This window comes from Carlito syrichta, unplaced genomic scaffold (genome assembly GCF_000164805.1).
Source record: "Carlito syrichta isolate Samal-C Ts95f unplaced genomic scaffold, Tarsius_syrichta-2.0.1 Scaffold140504, whole genome shotgun sequence".
Taxonomy (NCBI): Eukaryota; Metazoa; Chordata; class Mammalia; order Primates; family Tarsiidae; genus Carlito; species Carlito syrichta.
This window is the reverse complement of record NW_007084600.1, coordinates 124,553-144,363: the sequence shown is the minus strand read 5'-3', so window position 1 is coordinate 144,363 and position 19,811 is coordinate 124,553. Positions and strand designations below refer to the sequence as shown.

Below are 19,811 nucleotides of genomic sequence, written 5' to 3'. Positions count from 1 at the left end.
TGGGGGAGATTAACTTTCTTATGTCACACAGCTAGTAAATAGCAAAGATAGGACTCTTTCTGACTCCAGGACCTGAGCACAAATAAACAAGGTTATATTTTCTCCACTGTTCAGGGTGTTTTTAAAGGATGAAACAAGATACTCATGGTGGAAGATCCTTGAAAAACTGAAAGCATTTGCTAATGGTCTGAATATTTGTGTCCTTCCAAAATTCATAGGTTGAAATCCTAACTCCCAAGGTAATGGAATTAGGAGGTGGGACCTTTGAGAGGTAATTAGGTCATAAGGGTTCTGCCTTCTTGAATGTTATCCTTATAAAAGAGGCTCAAGAAAGACCTTCTCTTGTCTCTTTTACCACGTGAACCAGAAAGTGGTCCCTAATCAGACACCAAATCTGCTAACCTCTTGATATTGGACTTCCCAGCCTTCAGAACTGTGAGAAATAATTTTCTGTTGCTTCTAAGCTACTTGTTTTGGTATCTTGTTATAGAAATCATTTGACAACTTATTAACTGTGCTTCTGCTACTTACTAAGCTGGGGCTAGGTTTTAGGGACAGTCGTTTGGAGAATCAAAGACCCTTTGAATAAACTAAAACCCAATGCTCTTCTGAAAGAGTTTAGAGAATCCTGAGGCAAAACTGAGGTCAATCAGGTCAACCCTCTGTGGAAAATGCTTGGGATAGTGCCAGACAAAGTAGTCAGGTAGATTAAAACTAAAAGACTGAAGGAAAAACCATAAAAAGGTAATCACAAACCCTGCAAGCATGAGGCTGCTTACTAGAGCAAGATACAAAACCTAACAAGTGAACAAATTTATTTTCATAAAACATTATTACCTAAAATTGCTGATGAAGAAGTCACAATAATCTTCAGCACCATAGCCTGGAATGGGAGACTGCCTCTCTACTCTAATTAACAAAATGAAAGTTTAATTTATAAATCAAATGCTCATATTAAAAATTCAGAGGACAGCAATCAATATTTTTCTGCTCATTCTAAATTCATCTAATTTTCTGTAATAAATGGCATTCAAAGATGATTATTAGCAAATTAACAGAATATCCAGTTGAAGCACTTCTTGTGAGTGTTTGCCAATTTGGGGAGCTTATTTATGGAAAATACAAGCCTTGGGTGGATACTGAGGACTGTGGAATACTTGACTCTTTGTTGGATAATGGGAGGGTTCAGTTTGAATGGCTTGGTGACAAATCAACAAGAGTCATTTAGTAAATGTGTGGAAATATTTGCTCCTTTCATCTTTCTTTCTTCTTTTCATTCTTCTTTCTTTCCCTCCTTCCTCCACTCTTTCTTTCCTTTTCTTTCTTTCCTTCTTTCGTTCTTTATTTCTTCTTTCCTTTCTCCCATCCTCTCTTTCTCTCTCTCCCACCCCCCCCCCCCCAGCCCTTCCTGCCTTCCTCCCTCTCTTTCTTTCTTTCTTTTTTGACAAAATGAATCAAGTCTTGCTTCTTCCCACCCATGAAGGCTGGTACATTTACCAAGCCAACTGGATGTCACTTTCCAGGACATTGAATCTCATGGGTGTGCAGCAAGGACAGGAGGAGCAATTGAAGGCGCCTTATCACAGTAACCTCAATTGTCATGCTGCTGCCTAGTTCTAGAAAAAGTTCTTGGTTCCCATCTCTTTCCTAAGCTTGCTTTTCAAGCCACCTACCAATTCTGAGAACTCTTGTGTCCTTCTAATATATTTCCTTAGGCTTATAATGACCAGCATCTGTTTCTTGCTGGCAACTAAGAATTTTGACCGAGACATGAATAAACAGAAGGAAGAGATAAATTGTGCATTAATCAAATTTCCTGTTCAGGTTAAGCTCTCTGAGTAAGGTAAGAGGAGTTTGCTTTTAGAAATATGAGGGGGAATCGGAGCCATGGCAGTGGCAAATTCAAGCCCTGTCAACCCCGTGGTGTTCTTTCATGTCGGCATTGGCCGCATGAAGATCGAGCTCTTTTCAGACTTTGTGCCTAAGACAGCTGAAAACTGTAGGCAGTTCTGTACCAGAGAATTCAGAAAAGATGGGGTTCCAATAGGATACAAAGGAAGTACCTTCCACAGGGTCATAAAGGATTTCAGGACTCAGGGTAGAGATTTTGTTAGTGGAGATGGTGCTGGGGTTGCCAGTATTTACCGGGGGGCCATTTGAGGATGAAAATTTTAAACTTAGACACTCAGCTCCAGGCTTACTGTCCATGGCAAACAGTGGACCCAGTCCAGCTCTTTACTACCTGCTATAAGTGCAATTGGCTGGAAGGGAAGCATGTAGTGTTTGGAAAAATCATTGATGGACTTCTAGTGATGAGAAGGATTGAGAATGTTCCTACAGGCCCCAACATTAAGCCCAAGCTGCCTATGGTGATCTCTCAGTGTGGAAAGATGTAGTCCAGACCAAGGCTGAATCAGGCCTTCCCTGGCTCTGGGCGATGTTCTTGAGTAAGGCAATCTGGACTGGCCCCAGTGCTTGCTTCCCTACCTGCTGCTGCCCCATTTAATCAAGAAACCCTGGAAGTATCAGAGATTCAGATCTCAACACTGTCTGTGTTTAAGTTTTCAACTGTAAATAAAGTTTTGCGTGTGTGTTTTTTTTAAAAAAAAGAAAGAAAGAAAGAAATATGAGGAGGCAGCAGGAAGCTACTTAGTTTTGATAAATGTGGGGAGTATGGTTTGGAGGTCACCTGCCCCCAAATGAAATAGGAACAGAAAGAATGATGATTGGAGAGAGAGGTAGAGAAGGCAGTCGATCGGTTTATCAGAGCACGTGAAATGACATCATTATCCAGCCAACAAACAAAGGGCAGAAGTGCTGTTCAAGTCAGTACAATTACTTGAGGTCCCTACTTGAAAGAATTATTAGGATGAATGACAAATTTTCAAGTCTGGTTATGAATCAAGGCAGTAGTACTTCCTGATCTTGTCTGTTTGGTTCCTGACTATGTTCCTGAGATATGTTTCTCCAGCAGGTTTTCCACTGCAAAAGTCCTAAGCAAACTGGTGGCACAACATAAGTGCTCAATAAATCTTTGTTGAAAGAATGGGCAAATTGTGACCCCAGCATTGTGCTCCTCTTGTGGGAAGAAGGAGTACTATAATCTCTAGAAAATGGTCATGCTTTTGGCCATTTAAGGGTGAATACCACTCATTTAAGGGCGTCCATTCACTCATTCCTTTCCTTTATAGGTCACTTGTGGTAGCTGACTTTCAAGTTGACTTCCAATGTTTCTTTCATCCTAGAATTTATGCCATTATATAGCATCACCCCTCTGACACTCAATAGGGATGAATAAGACCTGTGTAACCAATAGGATGTTGCAGAAATGATCAAGTGTGACTTCTAAGACTACATCATAAAAGTCATTGCCACTTCCACCTTGCTTTCTCTTGGATCCCTTGCTCTGGAAGAAGCCAGCCGCCATGTTGTAAGAACACTCTAGCAGCTTGATGTGAGCACCACAGGGTGAAGAACTAAAGTTTTATAGCCAGCAGCCCGCATGAATGTATCATCCATGCAGGTAAGCCCTTTGGAATCAGATCCTCCAGCCCCAAACAAACCTTCAGCAAGCTGCAGCCTCATGAGAGACCATAACCCAGAACCACTCACCTAAGCCACACCCAAATTCCTGACCAACAGAAACTGTGTGAGATAGTAAAATGTACTGCTGTTATAAACCACTAAGTTTGAGGGTAATTTGCTATGCAAAAATAGGTAACTAATGCACCAGAGACATATTATAATCCATAAAAAGTCCACAGAAAAGTAAGATGTGAGGTAACTTCTTCAGTCTCTTCCACCCCCAAGTTTCACTCCTCATCAGTAAGGAACTTAGGGTTCACCACAGGATCAACCCTGTCATCATCAGAAAATGTCCCTCCTGGACCTACTTCCTCACGACCTGCCACCCTGCTTCCCCAAAGACCTGTTTCCTGCTCATCCCCCATGGTGGATTGTCAATCATTCTCCATCTATCCAAGCCCACTGTCAGATGAGGAACGGGGGCTCTAACCCTGAGAATGGAGGAGAGGAGGAAGAAAAACTCTCTCTAAAGTCTCTGCTCAAAACGGAAAATCAAAAACTGAAAATCAGACCTTCACACAATGCAGATTGACCCTCTTTCTTTCCAGCATGTCTGTCTGCTGTAAGTTACTAAGTACATTACAGAAGGCTAGGCTGACCCAGTGCCTGAGCCCACCTGACTCCAAAGTGAGACAGAATTCATGGCTTCTTGCTCTTCTCTTCTTTAATGAATGTTTTCTAAGCACATGGATCCCTAGTCTCTTGGGATACCCAGTGGAGAAAAACAAAAGATTCTATGAACAAAAAAAGTTAAAGAGTTGCCATATTTTTCCCCCTCTCTTGGAGATCCACAACATTCTTTCATATTCTAAGTCTTTTGGTAAGGAAATCTGGCTAACCCAGGATTTTCCAAATGTGCTTAGACACAGAATATCTACTCCTGCCTAACACTAATCCTGCTGAGACCATATGAGAAACACTATTTAAGCCTAAATGTTGTTGTCTTCTCCTTTTTCAATTGTGCTTTCATGACAAAGGCAAATAATAAAGTATCACATGGAAAATATTACCACGAGATAGAGCTCAAGCTATGGAGTGAGAAGACCTGGAGAGGCGGTTGTTTTGTTTAGTTTTGAAGTTTTGTTTGTTTTTACTTTTTATTTTGGAAAAAGTTTAATACAAGAAATTGTAGAAACAGTAAGAGCGTGCCAAGAATGGTGGCTCACACTTGCTATCCCAGCACTTTAGGAGGTTGAGGCAGGAGGATTGCTTCGGGCCAGGAGTTTGAGACAAGGCTGAGCAATATAGAGAGACACGGTCTCTAAAAAAAAAAGAGAATAAGTTAAGAAAACAGAAATTAGCTAAGCGTAGTGGCACACACCTGTAGTCCTAGTTAATTGGGAGTCTGAAACAGGAGGACCACTTGAACCCAGCAGTTTGAGGTTGCAGTGAGCTATGATTGCACCACTACACTTCAGCCTGGGCTACAGAATGAGAGTATGACTCAAAAAAAAAAAAAGGTACAGAGAGTTCCCATGTACCCTTTAAATGCCTTTCTCTAATGATAATATCTAACATAATCACTGTGCATTATTTAAAAATTTACAGGGGTACAACACTATTAACTAACTCTTACTTAGGTTCCACCAGTTTTTATTTGTTTGTGTATAAAATTATAAAATGTTATCACATGTAAGGATTTATACAACCACCATAATTAGGATACAGAACTGCTCCATCACCACAAAGAAACTCCCTACTGTCTTCCTTTATAGTCACATCCTCCCGAACTCCTAACCCACTAACCATGCAGTGACTCTCCATCACTATAATTCTGTCATTTGTTGAGTATTATATAAATGTAAGTATGTATAATCTTTTGTGATTGGCTTTTTTTCACTCAGCGTAATATTCTCGAGGTCCATCCAAGCTGTTGAGTGTATCACGAATTTCTTTTTACTGTTAAGTATTAGAGGTATATCTCATTTCATTGCACTTTATTTTATTGCACCTCACAGATGATGCATTTGTTTTACAAATTGAAGGCTTGTGGCAACCCCACATCGAGCAAGTCTGTCAGCACCATTTTTCCAACAGCATGTGCTCACTTCATGTCTCTGTGTCATGCTCTGGCAATTCTCTCAATATTTCAAACTTTTTCGTTGTTATTGTATTACAGTGATCTATGATCGGTGATCGTTGATATTACTATTGCAGTTGTTTTGGGGTGCCTCAAACCACACCCATAGAAGGCAACAAACTTAATCAATAAACTCTGTGTGTGTCCTGACTGCTCCACTGACTGACCATTCTCCCCATATCCCTCCCTCCCCTCAGGCCTCCCTATTTCCTGAGACATAACACCATTGAAATTAGGCCAATAAATAGCCCTACAATGTCCCCTAACTATTCAAGCAAAAGGAAAATTTGCACATCTCTCACTTTAAGTCAACAGCTAGAAATGATTAAATTTAGTGCGGAAGACATGTCGAAAGCTGAGCTAGGCCAGAAGTTAAGCCTCTTGCACTACAGTTAGCCAAGTTCTGGAGGAAAAGGAAACATTCTTGAAGGAAACTGAAAGTCGACTTTACTGAACACACAAACGATAAGAAAGTGAAACAGCCTTATTGCTGATAGGGAGAAGGTTTGAGTGTTCTGGATAGAAGATCAAAGGAGGCAAAACATTCCCTTAAGCCAAAGCCTAATCCAGAGCAAGGTCCTAACTCTCTTCAATTCAGTGAAGTCTAGGAGAGGTGAGGCAGCTGCAGAAAGAAAAGTTTAAAACTAGCAGAGGCTGGTTCATGAGGTTTCAGGAAAGAAGCCATCTCTTTAACATAGAACTACAAGGTAAAGCAGCAAGTGCTGATGGAGAGGCTGCAGCAAGTTATGCAGAAGATCTAGCTAGGCTCGTTGATGAAGGTGGCTACACTAAACAGCATGTTCTCAATGGAGATAAAAACAGCCGTCTATTGAAAGAAGATGCCATCTAGGATTTTCATAACTAGAGAGGAGAAGTCAATAGTGGTCAGATCCCAAAATGTATAATAAAATGAGATTACATCAGGTCTTGGACATAGTGTGGAGTCCCTGAGGTGGTGAGGATCAGAGGAAGAGAGAGAGGTGCATTGGCATGTCCTCACCAGACCACATAAAGGCTTGGAAGTTCCCCCAACTGCTTTCAGTCAGAATGCCTGACCTTTGAAGCCTCCCATCCCTCAGGAAGAGTCCAGTCTTTTAAAGGTCACAATGAAACCCTCCCCTTGTCCAAACATCTTTGATTCCCTTCTCCTACTTCCTTTTCAGCTTTGTGAACAAGGGTGCACTTTGGCACCTAGGACAGAAAACTAAGCCCTCGTGAAAACCTGGATAACCCCACTCCTGATAAAGGTGGACTGTGTGTGAAGAAAGTACACTCGGCAATAAAACTTGGGCTTGGTATGAGGAAATGAACACAGGTAAGTATTTGACAATGATTATTCCCTATAACCCAAAACTGTTCAGCTCTGTCATCAGTCTTCCTTGCAAACATTTATTTTACTTTTTCTGGGTATGGGCAGAGGCAGGAAGAAGCAGAACAGAAGCCAAGAGAACCAGCTTCCGGTCTTGGTGGAAAGGATGGGATCCCCACCACGCACTGGTTGGTCTTGATCAGGTAGGCAGGAGAGGGCAGTGACGCTCCAACCACTGGCCAGAGGCTGAGAAAGGCAAACTCCATGCATCACATGACATGGTATTCACCCTTTTAGAGAACATAAAAGGATAATCCACCCATGTATTGGTGAATGCTGACTTCTGAGGAGAGAGGTTTCAAGCCTCAGGATACATTGGTATCTGTCCTTACAGAGAAATGCCAGACAGCCTCGCATGGAGAAAAGAGTCCAGGAATGAGAGTGTTTAACTTTGGGCAAGTCCTTTAAATTCTCTATACCTTATCTATAAAATAAGAACAATGATCCTGTTAAGTTGCTATATACCAATCATCAGCCACGCACCAGGAAGCGCAGGATAAACATTTATTTAAATCTCACAATCCTAATTGCTGCTAAGAAAGTTAAATAATGCCCTGAATCCCACAGCTAGCCAATAGTGAAGCTGGGATTTGGTCCCAGGTCTCTGACCCCAAAACTTATGCTCCTAACCATTGGGCTATACTGCCTCCTGCTTCACAGGGATCAAGTTGGCTAATGCAAATGAAACCACTATATCAACCATAGAGTGTTAATCAGCTATCAGAGCTGGCTATTATTATTGTTACTACTAATAGCTAAGAGAATTATAAAGACTAGGATCATAACATCTAACAAAAGATGGTCCAAAGCAGACCAGTGTTGGATACACAGGTTTATAGTATACACAAGAGAAAAAAAGTAAACCAAAATATTGAAAGATAAGTGAAACCTAAGAATAATAGAAGAGGCTAATGTTAACCAAAAAGGAGATCATTGGTACGTCCACTCAATTAGGTCCTATTTACCCATCTGCTGAGATCTCACCCACTTTTCCTGGACTCTAAGAGATAAAGACTTACAAGTTAGTGTAAGCACATTCTAGACACATAAGTCTTCTGACTAGGACCAAACCTAAATTGTATTTTCTCTGAACAACATTTGTCATGAAGGTACAGGGGCTAACAAGCCATAATCCTTCAACAACGACTCTAAACCTTAGTCAATTAATTTACATAACTCTCTTTAGCGATTTAAGCCAAGACTGGTTCCTGCAACTGATTTTAAGCATTGTTCTAGTGACTAAATGTGTCCAGAGAGGGGGGCCAAGAGTAAGGACGAAGCTAGATAAAGACCAGAAACGGAGATAGAGTGATGCATCTAACATACTCAGCTTTTTGTTCCAGGAAAATGTATACTCTCATTTGGTGGATATGGACCCTCCCAAAGACTAGATGTTGGTCCTAGGACCTACCCAGAGCCCAGATCCTTCCTAGAAGAAGAGACATAGACTGCTTTCTCCCAAATTTCTGTCCCCTGACTCAAGTGCCTGAAGTGTATTTCTCAGCCCACACCATGGGGTTCAGAAAAATGGAATTCTGAAATATTATAATCTTAGGATCATAGCCTCATAGACTTCTACAAGTTCCTCCAGGGTATAAATCATATCTCACAACTGCTTCCTTAGTGCCTAGCACAGAGTCTGGCATGGTCAAGTTTTATAACCCTAATAGATTCAGGTGACTTCCTGGCCCAGTCTCCTCAGAGTTATGTTCAAATAACTGTGGTGGTTCAGCCTCTAAGAGAAAATTTTAAAAGAATTCCCATTTCTGCTTATGTTTCTCACACTCAGCAGCAGCCTTTTTGGACCACATCTCCCTAATTCCCCTCACCCATGACCTCAAGGACTTTTGCCTCTCTCCCTCCTCCACCCTCACCTCCATCCCTTTAAACCTGATTTCAACCCAGCCTTTCCAGCTAGGTCCTTCTTCAGCTGTCTCTCTAACTTTTCTCCAGATTGCATGTGAATGGGGGTGGCAACCACAGAACCTACCTTAGATAGGAGAGGAGGGAAATTAGAGTAGTCAAAGGCAACATTTAGCAAGAAGAAGAAGGTGGGAAACACTCATCTCCACTATAGTTTGATGAAAGACCATCCATAAGTGGATTGATGAAAAAGCAAAATAGAAGGCCAGCGTTTGCAGGGACTCAGAGCCCTTCTCATTCTCTCCCAATTCTCCAGCAGCCTCAGGAATTCTCCCTTACCATCCCAAGTTTATCCAGCTTCCACAGGAACGCCTCTGGGAATCAGGAACACATAGCATAGGAACCTAGGAGAGTTACATTCCCTCTTGAGCCCTAAGTTATGAAGGGTTCATGATGCTTGGTCTGCAGCAGAAGGTTCCAGCCAAAGCTAAACCCACAAATTGTTCCAAGGACCTGCCATAGCTACCTCTCCCCTAGCCTTATTGCTGATGGAGATAAAAACAGCGTTCTAGGACTTTCATAGCTAGAGAGGAGCTCCCCTAGAGAACATTCCTGAAGAAATGGCCGGGAAGACCAAGAAACAAGCGAGGAAAGAAAGGCACAGCAGGGAGAAGGTGCATACAACGGCACCTCTACCTGAGCCCAGAGCCTTGGCCAGTGGCTGCGCAGGCTCAACCCCACAGCACGTTTGGGCAATGGATCATCCAGGGCTCCACATTCAGTGTGATCTAAGCCCTGAGACTGGAGCGTTTGGTCCTTTGCCATTTTGCTCCCACTACTAAAGGCTAGGTATTTTGAATGCTCATCCTCCCTATTTCCTTCTTCCCCAAGACCTCACCTGTGCTAAGCCAATGCTACTTGCAGGGGAGCTGGTTTCATTTGAGGTGCACAGGAGCCCCCATTAGACTTGGCATTGAAAGCCATATTGAATAGTGCATCAACTCCTCCACATTGTCTTTTTGCCACCTGAGGAAAGAATCTGGCACCATCTCCCCAGCTCTGTAATCACTCTCTCCCTGCTTACGGCACACTCCCAAGTGCATGTCAAGAGGTCACAGAGAAGGAATCCACCTTCTCAGCAGATCAGTCTGACTTTCAGAGGCAGCAATTGGCACACGTTAGGGTGGGGGGAGTGAACACTATTTTCTATTTTCTGTGTTTTCAAAAACTCTAAGTGTCTGCTTTCTTTGTCGTGCTATTGGGCAGTCATCCAACCATACCAGCTGCTGTCAAGGAGACGCTTCCGAGACTGCTGGATAGGCTTTGCAGAGTGGCAGCAGCACGGACATGATGTGATTGTACACGAGCGACAGGTGGGGATTTATTCAAAAGATAACAGTGGGAACATTTGGGCAGGTCAGCTTTGGGAAGGGGAAGAACTGTAAATAAAGCAATAGAACCTTCTCTTTGGGCAAAGGTCAGAGGAATCTAATACGGCATTTACTAGGAGAATGAGAACTGAGGATTTACAACACTAATAGTACCAAAACACCCATTCTTGTGACCTCTTCCGTTCACTAGCAAGGAAGATGATCTGAGTACCTGCTGGGAGGTAGTCCCTCTGATGCATTCTATAAATGACCCAAAGATGAAGCAGGCACATGCCAGAGGCTGTTTAGTGCAATCTCCCACCGTACAGAGCCCAAGTAGCTCCCAGCTCCTCCACTCACTGGCTGAGCGTCTTTATGTCTGTTGTCAAACCTCTCCGTGTCTCAGTTTCCTCATCTTAGAAGTAGTACTTTTCTCAAGGGCCATGGGGATTCCATGAGATGTGCCTGTAAAGGCATAGCACAGTGCCCATCACATTGTCGGCACTCAAAAATTAGATGCAATTTATTTTAGTTAATTCGTTTTTTAAATGTGCAAGGTAGACTCTGGTTAGTGTTTACATTAGTAGAAGTTCAAAAGAAGAAAAGACAATGTGTGTGAGACAAGAGCAGGGAGGCCTCTTGGACAAGAAGACATGAGTGAAATTGATAAGACCTGCCCCATTATAAGTGCAGATGGAGAATGTATCCTGATCTTGAATTTTCACATCCATTTTAATCAAAAAGTTTAGAAGAACAGAAGTGTCTACAAATGAAAAGTTTGTCAGAGATAGAGGTCATTTTAAGAAACAAAATAATAGATAATAATAATAATCAATTATTAACTCTCATATGTCCTGGAAATTCAAGATGCACCATTATTTAAGGTACCACAAAAAAACTCTAATTGAACCACAATACAATGCTCCCAACAGTGATTATAAGATGTATTCCAATTTCAGATGTTAAAAGGTGAGAAAATAAAGTGCATTTGAGAATCAGTGAAGTATGGTATTTGCCATGTTCTATGATAATGCATTTTAAGAGCATTTTTTCATCTCCACAATTAAATAGGTATAATGGAATCCATTTGACAGGTGAGAAAATGGAAGCAAAAGGCAATGAAGTAATTTGCCTAGGTCCCATAACAAGTATACACTGAAGCTGGCAATCAGATTCAGAGCTGTCCAACCAAAAGTCCAAGGACTTACTGTCATGCTATACACAAAATGCTTACAATGTAGAGCAATGGGGTGAAGAGGGATATGGAGAAGTAGTGAGGCTGGTCCAGATTCTAGAAAACCCTGAATGCCAGGGTAAGGAATGGCCATCCCCTCAAGGAAGGTGCGGCTGTCTCTGCTGTATGGCAGGCACAATGCTGAGTACTGAGGGGAGGCTCCCTGAGTTGGAGACAGAACTGGTATCTGCCTTCAAAAAGCTCCCAGCTCAGCAGGGGACCAGCAGCCAGCCAGACTATTCAGGGTGAGGCTGTGCATAGGGCACACATAGGAGAAAATTTGAACCCAATGCTGGGGAATGGGTCAGGGGACTACCCAGAGGAAATAACTCTCCTTGCATCCTGAAGAATGGGTCAGAGAGGGTGGCTTTGTGAACCAAGCAGTGATGCTCATTAAACATTCCACACACTCCTCTACATTACCCAGCCTCCCTTGCAGCTAGCTTGTGGCCACATGACTGATTATGGCCAATAGAAAGTGTCATGTGCCACTTGCAGGCTGAGTCAGTTAAGGTCCAAGTGCCTCCTTTCTCTCCTCTTTTCCTTTGCATAGTGATGTTGGATGGAGAAATGACCAAATGGAGAAGGACCACTTGATCCACACTGCACCTCACAAGAGTGAGACATAAAGCTTTAGTGTGTTTAGTGGACTGAAATTCAGGGGTTAATTTGTTACCACCAGATAACCTACCTGATCCTGACAAATCCCAAAGGGAAGAGTATTTCCTATGGGAAAAACCGAAAAGTACAAGGCAAGGGAAAACAAGGCCCCTTCAAGGAACTGCATACTTCCCCTGGCTGGAGCAAGAGCACCAGGAGCCAGTGATATGAGATGGGGCTGGAGGGATAGGTGCCTCCCAGGGTCCTGCAGGCCACAGAAGTTGTTTGGGTTGCTGTGTCTTAGAGAATGGATTAGAAGGGGAGATAGACCAGGTGACAGATTCTGGAAACTCCAAGTTCTGAGAGTGACAATGAGCATGAATATAAAGAACGAGGTATGAGAAATACCACAAAGTGGAATCTATTCAAAGTCACCGATTTGAATGTGGAGGACAAGAGAGAGGGTTGGGCCAAAGTTGCCTCCAAGGCTCTGTGCTGGGAGACTGGGATAATGACAGTGTCCTCAAGGAAAATGGGAAAATCCTAAGAAAAACTGATTTGAGGGGGTTGCTGGTGGGTCTAACATGGAACACTCTGAGGCCGTGGTTCTAAAGGAGCATGGTCCACAGGAATTGGTGAGAGCAGGGCCTGGCAGTGCCAATTCAGAGGCTGCCCGCTGCTTATTCCTGGCTGCATTCCTCTCTGCTTCTCTTCATTCACAACAGGCTCTGTCAGATGTGCTCTCTAGACTAAGGTTGCTTATGATAGGCTGTTTTCCTAAATGCTTCATAAAGACCAATTAATTGCACTAATTTATCTATCAGCTTTTTCTGGAATGAGCTCCTAAGACATAATTAGACAATCATTGTTAAACCTATGGAACAGCTCCCTGAGAGCAGTCAGCAGTGGGATAGTATGTTTTCCATGGTGGCAGCCACCTGAGGTGACTGCAGAAACACACAAAAAAACAGAAGTAGAGAGGTGACAAAGAAGAGCAGGCACTCACTGGGACCTTAAAGCCACCGCCTGGTGAATTGTTCCCAAGAGAGCATGTGCTGGAACCCTGTGGTGGCTTGGTGTACTGAAAGCCTACTCATACCAGCTTGCAAGATCCAACTGTTAACTATTCAAGATCCTTGAGGGTGAGCTAACGACGTGAAGTTGGCCATGGCAAGGGTATTGACTGCACAGAAACCAACAGATGTTAGGGAATTTTTGTGGAAGGAGTGGGAAGCCTGTTGACCAGTGAATTATAGAAAAGTAGCACATAACTGGTTCATATCAAAGGAAGGTTGAGGGGATGTGGGGGTCCCAGTGCCTAGCTCCACTCATTCCTAAGTGAAAATCTAAGAGTCATTCTTGAGACTAACCTTCCCCTCATCTTCCAGTTCTAACCCATCAAATCCTTCCAATCCTCTATCCCAAATATATCTACATGGTCTGGCCTCTGCTCCCCTTACCAGCACCCATGCCCCTCACTGTGCCCTAACCACACCAAGAGCTCTCTCAGTCTGGGACTCTGCGTACTGACTCCTCCTCCCACAGTGGCTGATGTTTTCTCATCTTTCAGGTCTCAACTTCAATGTCACTTGTCTTTTTTTTTTTTTTGGAGTTGGAGTCTCACTCTGTCGCCCAGACTGGAGTGCAGTAGCCGCTCCCGGCCACTGCAGCCTCGACCTGCTGGGCTCCGGCGGTCCTTCCACCTCAGCCTTCCGAGTAGCCGGAATTACAGGCACGCGCTACCATGCCCAGCTGATTTTTTGATTTATTGTAGAGATGAGGTCTCACCAAGTTGCCCAGGCGGGTCTCGAACCCACAGGCTCAGGCAATCCACTCACCTCAGCCTCCCAAAGCGCGGGATTATAGGCTGAACCACCAAGCCCGACTAATGTCACTTGTCTTAAAGACCTCCCCAGACTACACCACCTAAAGTAGTAGCCCCAGTATGATTTTGTCTTTGAAAGGAGGGACCCTAAGATACTTAGAATAATCTTAGTTCATTTGCTTAGCTACCACACTTTGAAACTAGCACAGGCTAGACATAGATAGATAAATTTCCAATAGGCAGGTTTTAGAAAATATTCAGACATTTACCTCAGGCCAAGCTGGCAGCCTACACCACCTCCTCGGCAAATCTCTATCAGATGCAAGACAAGAACAGCCCAACCTTACAATTCATAGTTTAGCATAATAATCTCTAAGATGAAGCCATGGAAATGATAATAAGACCACCTTTTTGCTCAAGAGCTTGTGAATTGTAAACATCTGACAGGTCTCTTGCAGGAAAAACCCCTCCCTACATCTCCTTCCATCTAGTCCCTCACCATAGCAGCAATCATGCCACTAACCCACCCATCTGCCTGCTGTCTATCACCTGACATCAGTGTCTGTGCTTACCTGCCCCTTCATGTTGATGTGGAGCGAACCACCATCCAATCACCTTAATGACCTTCCCCCATCAAAGGGAAGGGTTAAAAGAACTCAACCACAAGCAACCATTCACCATTGCCAGGCCATTGCAGCCATTACTGTTGCCAGGTCATTATGGTCATTGCCTTGCTAAGCTATGGTGTGGACATGTGCTCTTTAAGTTATGGCCGGGCCATGTTTCCCAGCGTTGACCCTCTCCCCTACCTTGGGAAGGTGAATCTCCTCTTTCTCTCTCTTCCTCATTTAGTTTTTAAATAAACTATATTTTCTAATCTAACTTATTTGCAATTCTTTGCATTTTTCATGCGGCACCAGATTGCATGTCAGACACCCACACCCCCAGCGGGCCTGACCTAACATTCTGGAGCCCTTGCTGGGAGTGTGACCTAACAGTTTTTTTGTTTTTTGAGTTGGAGTCCCCCTCTGTCGCCCAGGCTGAAGTGCAGTGGGCACGCTCACGGCCACCCCAGCATTGACGTGCTGGGCTCCGGTAATCCTTCCGCCTCAGCCTTCCAAGTAGCCGGAACTACAGGCGCACGCTACCACGCCTGGCTAAATTTTTGTTGTTGTTGTTGTTGTAGAGACAATGTCTCACCAAGTTGCTCAGGCAATCTACTCACCTCAGCCTTCCAAAGTGCTGGGATTATAGACTGAGCCACCCAGCCCAGCCTAACAGTCTTATTTTAATTTATTTTAATTTTTTTTAAAAAACACTTCATATTTAGTAATTATTTTGTTGTTTCATTCCTTTGTTGTCTTCCTACCAGACTGGGAACTCCATGATATCAAGCTTGTTTTCTACTCTACTGTTCACACCTCCCATGGGACATGGAATGTAGGTGGGAATCAGTAAGTATTTACTGTGGGAATATTGGATTAAAAGGTAAACTTCCTGATTTTGTAATTGTGAATGATACCACAACCCTCCCCCCCCTTTTCAGGTCTGGGCCTCCTTAAGGTTGAAAGTTTTGCTATAAAAATTCAAACAAATTGAATTCACAACATAGACAATTTCACTGATACCATGAGGCCTTTTGGTGACCCCATGGAAGTAAAATGATGGACATCTCTGCCTTCCTAATACTGGAATGCATTTCAAAGATCTATCCAAGTTACTAAGCCCATTTCTTCCATTGCATTGCATCATCCCAAAAGCCCCTCTCATCACCATGGCAACCTCAGGTAAAAATCAAGGGGAAGAGTCTTCCTGCCACTTCTGACTTAACTGCTAAGCTTGAGGTGGCTTTGGCGATCTCTTCTTTTTCCCTGCAGCCGCTTTTTTTTTTTTTTTTTTTTTTGAGTCAGTCTCACTCTGTTGCCCAGGCTGGAGTGCAGTGGCACAATCATGGCTCACCAAAATCTCAACCTCCTGGGCTCAGGGATCCTTCCACCTCAGACTGCCAAATAGCTGGGACAACAGGCACACACTATCATGCCCTGCTAATTTTATTTTATTTTATTTTATTTTATTTTTTAGAGATGAGGTCTTACTATGTTGCCCAGACTGATCTTGAACTCCTGGACTTAAGTAATCATCTCACCTCAGCCTCCCTAAGTGCTAGGATTATAGGCATGAGCCACCATGCCTGGACTTCTTGCAGCCTGTTGATGTCATAGAACCTGTCCCAGAAACACAAAAGGATTTGCACTTACCAGATATCTTGGCACCAAAAGAACAACTTGATTCCTCCTACATAGCCAACATCCAACATCAGCATTAAATAAATGCAAAAAGTATAGAGATCAACCACCCCAACAAGGGGAAGTTAAATGGTTTAAGGTGGCAGAATGCAAGGGTCACTGGCTGACTCTGCTCAAGTGCTAAAGCTATATATACTGTGTGGTGGAGTTGGCAGTAGGAATGCCAAGCAGTGTGGCAGACAGATTCCAAGGTGACCTCTAATGATCTCTGCTGCCTGGTGTTCATATCCAGTATAATTCCCTCCCAAAGTGTGGGTGGAAACTGTGACTTGCTTCCAATCAATAGAATATAACAAAGATGAAGGGAGTTTGCTGGTTTAAGGTCCCAAATCAGTGTATTTGGAGTTAATCAAAAGAGACATTATTTTTGATGGGCCTGACTTAATTGAGTGAATGCCCTTACAAAAGAGACTGCACCTTCCCTGAGGAAGAAGAGATTCTCCTTGCTGGCTTGATAAAGCAAGCAGCCATGCTGAGGAAGCCTACATGGCAAGGAACTGTAGTCACTGCCTCTAGGACCTGAGCCAACAGTCAGCAGACATCTGGGGCCTTCAATCTCACAACCACGAGACACCACAACACACAACTACATGAATGATCTTGAAAGTGAATTCTTCCCCAGTTTAGCCCCCAGATGAGAATGCAACCCAACCAATACCTTGATTTCAGTCTATGAGACACTGAGCAGAAGACCCTTGCATTCTCTCACCTTAGAACATTTTGCCTTCCCCTTGTTGAGGTGGTTGATCTCTATAATTTTGATATTTATCTAGTGCTGATGTCGGATGTGTGGGAGGAGCTAAGTGGTTCTCTTGGTACCAAGATGTCTAGTAGGATGTTCCTGGACTCTGGCCTACAGAAACTGTGAGATAATAGGTGTGTGTTTTTTCTAACCATTAAGAAAGTGGTAATTTGTTATGCAGCAACAGACAACTAATGCAGGCAGTCACATGAGCTGATCCCAAGGATCAATGGGAAAGAAACAGTAGCCAGAGATTCATTTCTCTTCCACCCTTTGACTCATTACAACCCACCCTTTGTAACACCCTGCTTGTGGCAGTTGTGGGTCATTTCTGCTCCCAGAAAAAGCACTTCAGTTACTCCATAGAATATATACTTGGTCATTCATCAATTTACTGAGCACTTACTATGTGCCAGACCCTTGAGTTGGGGACTGAGGATTCAGAGATGACTGAAATACGGTTCTTCTTTCAAGGAGCTTACCAATTAGGGAACAGACAGCACACTTCTTCCTGAGCACATACTTCCAGAAGGCTGCCAGTGCGGTGCGTACTGTGCTAAACACTGTGGCCAGAGAAGGATAAAGATCTGCTCAGCTTGAAGTGTTAGTCAGACTCAGAAGAGTCTCAGTACATGCTGCACCAGCCCATACTGTCTCACAAGAGCCAGTAGTCAAATTTTCAGGCATCCAGTTTGTGATCCAGTTGCTAAACACTGCCATTATTAAAAGTTAAATTATTTAAACTTACACATAAACAAATTATATTAAAAACAAAAGTAATAAATACTCAAAACTCATCAATTCCTAAGTGCTTTTCTAACTTTAATTATTACCTATGCTATTGAAGTTACTTACATATATTGTACCTGTATGGTAGAAATGTCACATAGTGGTGTGCTACTGTGCATGTCTTCCCAGCTGCACATTTAGTGATTTCATGATGGCAGCTTGAAATCAGTCACAGTGTGTTCATTTACACCATGGAAATTGGCAAACACTGCAGATTCAAACTTGATGTATTGCATTGCTGGTTGTCTAAACCCTAGACTTAAAAAAGTGATGGAGAAAATTACTTTCTTAATTTTTAATACATATTAAAGTATATCATGTCTATAGCCATTACATTGTGAGTGGAATAAGAATTAAGGAAATATTCCTCCAGTATTCAAAAATTGTTATCTAATTCAGCAAAGAAGTCATTCATGTCATTGGCAATCAAGTGAAATTTCTACTGTCTTTATTGTTTTACTCTCATCTTCCTCATTAACATAAATGAAAATATCAGCCAACATTCGTGACAGAACTACACTCAACTCATTCTGCAAGTGTATTGATGACCTGAGAGACTTCTATTTTTATCAAATCAGGGTTAGATTGCAATCATAGATTGGCTAATACAAAAAGTTGGCAAAAATGAGTGAAAATATCTGTGAGTCCATTGGCTCTATGGAATTTATAATAAAGAGTATTGTGTATTTTATTATTATTTGAAATTTTAAAAGTATGTTTGCTACACAAACTTTATACCTGTAAAATATAACACACATGTATGTATAGATGTACATACATGTTTTTTCCTGGAGAGTTGGCTATCCAACATTTCTCAGCCCACCACTGGTGGAGACAGACATGGAAGACTACTAATAAGTTACGAGCATGCCTTGGGATGCGTACAAAGTCCTGTGGAGTAGCAAGGAGTGGTTTCTCTCTCACTGAAATGGTCTGAGGGAGTCATTTCTGACCTGGGTTTTGACAGCGAGAGAAATAAAAAGGACACAGCTCGCAACTAGATTGGGAGGTTGAGGCAAGACGCTAACTCCACCACATCACCTTGTCGTGAGCACAGTCACCAGCTGTCTGAGTCCTGCCTGGTTCAGCCTCCTCCACAGCTTGGAGATGAGGCCCCTGCCCCTGAGGCAGTTAGTCTTCAGCCTGCATCAGGACCTCTTGCAGAGGAGGAGGGTCATGGACTCAAGGGGCTCACAGAGAAAGACACTACTGCCAGGGAGGAAATAGCCCCCTCTGGGCCAGGCTCCCTGCAGCTCACTTTACCTGTGTCAACTCATTCAACTCCCATGACAACCTGATGGGGCATATCTCTTGTCATCCTCATTTTACAGAGGAGACTGGGGCTCAGAGAGAGGAAGTGACTTGCTCAAGCAAGCTCACACAGCTGGTCAGTGCAGGAGCCCAGATTTGAACACAGGTAATCAGACCATGTGCACGTTAAAGCGGTGGGTCAGGCTGGATTCTTCCCAGGCATCTTTGTGAAGATGAAATGTGAGCATAACAAAGAAGCAAGGAGAAAATAAAGCCTCATCCATATTCACTGCAATGATGATGATGTTGATGACGATGGTGATGACAATGATGATAATGAGGATCCACGAGAATCAGAAACAAAATCCTTCCATTTCATTCGAGTTTCAGACTTTTTTGAGGATGGAGTGTTTCTCCCAACTAGCAGGAGACAAACTTGTCATTTTCTTCTGCAAATTTTTATTGAACTCCTGCTATATTCTAGGCATGGGAGACACAACAAAAACAAGACAGACAAGAGGAAACAAATGGCAGAGCTGCCCTGACAGCAACCCCCAGACTGTTTCCGAAAGCAGGTCTGCTCTTGCTTTTAACTGTATCCATAGGTCCCAGCCTGGTTTCTGGCCCAAAGAAGGTGTACATTAAATATTTGTTGATGAACAGCTGGACAGAGGAATGCCTTAAAGGTTGGTTATCCTGGAGAACTGGGCTGCCCTGCCCTACTCCAAACATGCCTGGAGATAACCAAGATAAGGAACCCATCCAGAGGCCCCTCAGGGCTCAAAGGTTGCCTCTTC

General features: G+C 43.1%; 1 pseudogene; it reads left to right on the top strand.

Moving 5' to 3' along the window:
- The first annotated feature begins 1,887 nt into the window (after positions 1-1,887).
- LOC103251343 lies at positions 1,888-2,396 on the top strand (annotated as a pseudogene).
- Positions 2,397-19,811: the final 17,415 nt, after the last annotated feature.